We start from the raw sequence: 6,525 nt of genomic DNA, 5'->3' as shown, positions 1-6,525 counted from the left end.
AATATATTAAGTACATGGATATTAACGTATACCATATCACAAAATAAAGTCTTCATCCCTTACATGTGTCATATCGCATTAAAAGCCCCAAAACGCAATTGGCAGTTTGCATATCACCGGAAGAAGATACTTTCAAAAATATGAAGTTTATTGTTATTGTTGTACAGTGAATCTTTTAAAATTTCATTTAAATACATAAGCATTTTCAATTTTCAATAATTAAACTGTAGAAAAACACTTTGAAGTTATGCCACCCGTAGCAGGTAAATATACATGAATACTTGATCAATTACGCTTTGCACCAGATAAATATTTACCCAATACCCTCATATATACAAAGGTCTAAATACTGTTTTGAAGTACACGTATTACGTACATTTCATTTCCACCAAGCATCAGACACACCAAGTTTTGTCCAGTAAGCATCACACCAAATTCTCTGAGCGATTATAAAATACATACTCTATGAGAATATGTTCAGTACATGGATATTACAGACGATCACATAGCAAAATAAAACCTTCACCTGTAACAAGTGCAGTGTCAAATAAAACTTTCAAAACGCAAAGGGCAGTTTATTTTCAAAAATCTAAAGCCCTGTGTTGTCTAAAGATCAAGCATTGACAACCTTAATTGCTTAGTGTGTGGTTCCACATTTTTACAAAAGCAAATATCAAGTTAATCAATGAAAACGTGTAGTGGACAATTGAGATTTCACGCATGTAACTAAAGTGTGTTAAAACAATACAAACAAGATTCAGAATGCTTTTAGTCGCTGGAAGTGGAAAGATCGTAGTTTTCCGAATTTTAGAAGGTCCTTCCACCAGCGTGTACAATAGGGTGTTATTTTGTTTCTGTCATGGCACCTTTTGTCAAAAAAGTATTAAGACAAAAACAGTAACGAAGAAAGCAGAACAAAACAGTGGTTCCTTATCTAAAATGTGCATTTAACTGCTGACAAATCACCAGCCACACTTTCGTCAACAGCTTTGTTTTTAAAGCTTTAGTGTGTCATGCGTTAATGATTGAGTCACGTTGTTGTGCGATTACCGAAAATCGTAAATGCCATATCCAACCGCCAAACCGTGGTAGGGTGGTTTTGTTTGGTTCTGAGAAGAAGGTTAGGCCTACATATTTGAAATAAGCTTGATGTTTACCGTTTTTTGCCCGAGATTACATCACAGATCACTGAGGAAGAGGTAGGGCGTAATAAGTCAAAACGGCCCGTGTCAAAGCCAGTGCGTGGTTGGGAGATGTTGATTGGTAGCGGTCAATGTTTGTGCCTAGATTCGTATTGTTCTTCTGTGTTACAAGTTATATTAATATTTTCTTTGCTTGCACTGATACCAGGGATTCGATAATGTATCATGGAACTACGATCCACTGATACCCGATTTAGTGGTTGGTCAAGAATAATGATAGTTTTATACATAGTGAAGCTCCGAAGGGATGGCTCCGAAAGCCATCGGAGTTTAGGCTTACCAATTCCCTCTTGATGACTCAGAGAATTTACCCCAACGCAGGGAGTAAAAGTTCCTTTCTAGCTTGCATTATAAATTTGGCAATGACTTTTTGCCCCGCAGAATTCAGCTCGGCCTGAGACATAGTCGGCAGGACTTTGAATGCCTCTTCAACTTTTGATACGATTTTTTCCGCCTGCTTTTCTGTAAAGCCATGAAATTGGAGTGCGGTTTTGTATGCATCGCCCCCCGTCAAAGCCGTACCATTTGGTAATTGCCTCGCCATGAGAGAGTTAGTCGCATCTCGTTTCCAGATATTCATTTCCGCATTAATCACCCACAGATTCGATTCGCTGTTCTGCCACTTCTTTAGCAACTGGCTAGCATCTTCAATTATCTGTTTTGCGAATTGGTCCGTGTCGATGCTATTGTTGATCTTGACGTGCATTTGGCACTCCAGGGCGTGGTCCACGTTTCTTCGCTCCCTCATCGGCATGCCCTTTTGCACTTTTTGCAATGGTTTCCCTCTAATTTCACAGTTCCTCACGTTAGCTTTCTTTCCATGCACAGCCGAGCGAACGTTCCTAATCGTTTTATTTTTGAGTCCTGCTACGTTGTCATAATGCCACCAAGGTTTCAAGTCTCCGACCCAGTCCTCCTTGTTGCCGTATCGGACTTCAAGGTCATCTTTCGGTAGGCGCTCAAGCTCCTCATAAATTTCTCGAAACATCGGGTCAACCTCCTCTGCGCCGGTTCCTCGTGGAGTCCAGTGGTGCTCGCGAAGATGGTAATCAACGCGCTTCTCAGGGGGAAACTCTGGTATGGGTCGTTCAGTGCCCCCTGGGACTGCCGAGCTACCACCCCTCTCGACGTCCTCCGCGGCTGTCTTGCTAAAGTCTCGTTCTATTTCCCCGGCTATTCCCTTTTCTGCTCCCTCTTTGAAGGCAGCCTTAAAGATGGCCGCCCCGTCAGCTCCACCAAGGCCATCGAAAACGGTATCCAACCCTAGCGAGGCGTAGTCCCACCACGTGGCCTCCCCCTGAACAATATGCGTGAATTCCTTCATCGTCCCGTGCGGTATCCACCTTCCGTGGATAGCGGAGTCAATTCCACTCTCAGCGGTGTCAAACAGAAGCCCCGCTCCGATACCTGCACCGACTGCCCCCGCTGGCCCGCCAAGGCAGAAGCCTGCAACGCCAGCACCCATTACCACGGTGGTCCGAGTCGCAGCCTCGAAGGACTTTTTGGCAGCCTCCTTGTATCCCAGGGCATACTCCACGGCTCCTTTGATGTGACCGACGATGGGGATGCTGTCCAAGACGCCGCTGAAAAAGCTTCCCAGTTTGCTCCACCAACTGCGATGGGACTCTGCCTTGGCCTTTTTCGTGAAGTGTTGGCAGTGCTCGCATTGCTCCTCCTCTGTGCATTTCCTCTCCGATCCAATGAAAGGTCTTCCGCAGTACGCGTCACCGCTGGAGCTGCCCTTGTATACAGGGTAGCCGCTTTTGTTAATATGCGTGTTGTAATATTCAACACGGACATGGGCTATCTTCGCCATCGGAACCACTCGGAGGACAAATTCCTTCCAGCTGTCATACTTCTCGTAAGTATTTTGAATTTCGTGTTCGATGCCGTCGTCGTAAGTCACTGTCCTGTCCCGGACATCCAGCTTGATGCACTTGACTTCTCGGACGTACTGAGGCGCGCTTTCTTCTGAGTCCCAAGGCGTCATGTAGAGGTGAAGCTCGTTCCTCATTCTCTCCTCGTTGTGCTCCAGAGTCACTTGCACGAAGTTGCCATCTGTGTCCATAAACTGGGCAAACTGGTGCTTCACAAAGAGATCGTGACGGGAGCACGTGATGCACTTGTTTTCACCACACTTCAAGCAGTGAAAGAAATACGGCGCCTTTTCCAGGGACTTCTCCGCATCGCACTCGTCACAGGCGACCGGCTCGTTCTTTTGCAAGTAACCGCGGTGGATCTTCATGGCGTGCATGTTGGTACACTTTGTCCGCTCTATCTGATCGAAGTGCACCTCGAGCTTGGCGCAGGCTGTACACACGTCGTACTCGCACTGGTAACAATGCATGAAGTAAGGCTGGTTCTCGAGGGCCTCCTTGCTGCAAACACGGCAGGTGGCGCTGTACCTTGTCTTCATATCTTTGCGCGGAGGTCTGCCATGGAAGTGGTGCATGCTGTGGCCTTGGTCGCAGGTTTCATGCAGATCCAAGTAACGCTTCTCTTCTGGTTGAACCTCTTCTGGCCGCACTACGACCAGCTCCGTAATATCTTCTCGCGGATCAAATCTCAAGATTTTATTCCCATATCCGGCACCATCAATTTTCCAACCGCCCCAGAACTTTGCAATGCTCCAAGTACTTAGCATTTGAACTACCTGTGTCTTCATTTTTTCCACCTCGCCCTTTGTGGCCCATCGCCAACCAGGAGGGATCACTTGGTAAGTGCGGATAACAAGAATCTCTTTGACAACCTCCTGAATTTTGATGATTATCTGTTCACTGATATCCTCTTGCATGGTGTATTTCTTGATCTTGTTTCCGTAGCCAGATCCGTCAATTTTCCAACCATCCTGTAATATAGCTATGGACCAGGTCTGAAGTATGCTGGTCACTACATCTTTAGACAGCTCAACCTCTCTCTTCGTAGCCAATCGCCAGCCAGGCGGAATCATCTCATAAATTGGAACGATGCGAAACGGCATCTGGGAGATAATCACCTGATCACGGATAACCTCGTGCATGCTATATTTCCCGATCTTGTTTTTGTAGCCCCATCCGTCAATTTTCCAACCATCTTGTAGTTTAGCTATGGTCCAGGTCCCAAGTAGGCTGATCACAACATCCATAGATATCTCAACTTCCTCTTTCGTAGCCAGTCGCCAACCAGGTGGAATCACCTGATTCACTCGTACGACGCGAAACCGTGTCCTGTCAGCCATGATCCTGTAAATTAAAGTATAACGCAATTTTATTCACAGTTGCGTGGGACAGTTGTAATCTTCTTGTTTGTCGGCAGCCTATCACGTGGTTGTTTAAATCCTTTTCAAAACATAACTGGGGGTTTTGGTTATACTGGTCGAGTGAAATAGTGGCTCTGAACACGAATAACAATGGAGCGTCAATCTGAATAATTTTCGCACTCTTCATGTCGCATGCTGAAGATGTGTAAAATAAAATGAAGACAAAAAACTTAGATACATGTAAAAGTTATCAAGATGTATTTTTTTTTATATATTATATATGTTATATATAATACATGTAAAAGGAAAACATAATAAAACGCTTCAATCCAGATCAGTATATATCGTGCATAATTCTAGAACAGTTTCCTTGCAAAAATTCAGAAGCCTTTCATGTAGGCCTGCAGACCATAGTGGGTTGTGCAATCATGGACCTCGGGGGCTCCTTGTGAAATTGACGAGGATTCCTTAGAGTTTGAAGTCTTGCAGAATTAGCTTGAAAGCGGATTATGTAGAGGAGAAAAGATGGCCGCAGGAAGGACAAAATAGCAAAAAGTACAGTGAAAATGGTCGTTTACATGACAGTGACATAATGTTAATTTGACATTTTTCTTATAACTGGTCCTTTCTACACTGTGTTATTAACATGGTTTATGGCAACAGACGACGCGACAAACCTCGTTGACTAGACCAGTCCAACCACCGTCGACTAGCGTGCGACTGATCAGGGGTAATAGTCAAACTATGGTTAACTGCGTTGCCCTGATCAAACTTGCATTTGTATTTGGCAGAGCAACATGGCCACTGGTGGCTTCAGTGCTGATCATTACTACTCCAGGCGTTGTATATGACATTCGTTGAATTTGCCGGAAGTCAGCTATTTGCACAATCTTCAATCGTAAGAGGGCGCAGTAATAAATTAGAATAAGTTCTGTCCAATCAGTCAGTGGTTCAGGACGGGGGAAGTATTATCGGATGTACATATCTTGTATATAAGTAGAAAAGTAACAATGAGAGTTATAAGTCCATCTTCTATCGTGCAAAATGTAACCAAAGGAGACCGTGACGGGCACGCGTAAGCAAATGACATTGCAAGCAGATGATTTTGGTTGGACACCCCGGAATATCAGTGCAATATCAGTCCTCTGTGCCGGAATATCAGTCCTCTGTGCCGCAAATATTGAAACAGTCTACCGCAGGCAGTAATGGTCGCATTTTCACGCCCAACACAAGCTAGAAAATTATATACATGCATTTACAACACAAGATGTTGAAGAAATTATAACATGTGTGCACTACTTAGGCCCCGATTGCTCTCGTAACCGTGAAAGAGCTAGGTTATGTTATCTCAGTTGAGCACCACAGTGGAAAAATTATACCTTTTGGCTTACCCGTCTCGGAAAAATCTCTCCTAATGGCTCAACTGAACAGAGTGCTCTTAATTAATGCAAGACCTGCCCAACACAAGATTAGCAAAGGCAAGGAAAGTGAGAAATGTCATGAAAAATTCGCCATCCAGTGAAGTCTCTACCTCGGATAAAGAAATTAAGTTTGTCTCTAAATAAGTCATGCTTGGCTAAAAATAATCGACAAACAGTCCTAGAATATAAAATATATAATCTTGTTTATCCCCACGGAAACGAGAATAATTCATGACATAGGCGCGCTAGGAGATGGAATGAATCCCACCTAAACGAAAGTTGTAATAACACTCAAACGGTTTCCACCTTTTTTCATTTATATCTAAAATCTTCAGCTTATGGGTCGCGCCATCTTGACCAAGATCGCCAAGAATTGCACCGGCTCCGAACACTGAAGCACAGTGTAGGAACCGCCATATTTCATTTTTTGCAAGCAAAACGCAAAATCCTAATGCACTGTGCTATGTTTTACTTGCCAGCATGGGCTTATATAGATCATTTATGGAAGTTCTATTTTCTATATCATAGACTGAAAAAGCGCAATCAACGTTCACACAGCCGTACATTTTTGGACCCGACCTCACGGGGGGGGGTTGTACGTCATGCCCAGCCCCTCAATTTTTGATGCATAAAGGCATCCCTTATACGACCGTGAAGTCTTAAC

The sequence above is a fragment of the Acanthaster planci genome, linkage group LG16, assembly GCF_054643075.1.
Source record: "Acanthaster planci isolate LZ-2023a linkage group LG16, COTS_SCS, whole genome shotgun sequence".
NCBI classification, from domain to species: domain Eukaryota; kingdom Metazoa; phylum Echinodermata; class Asteroidea; order Valvatida; family Acanthasteridae; genus Acanthaster; species Acanthaster planci.
This window is presented reverse-complemented; position numbering follows the sequence as displayed.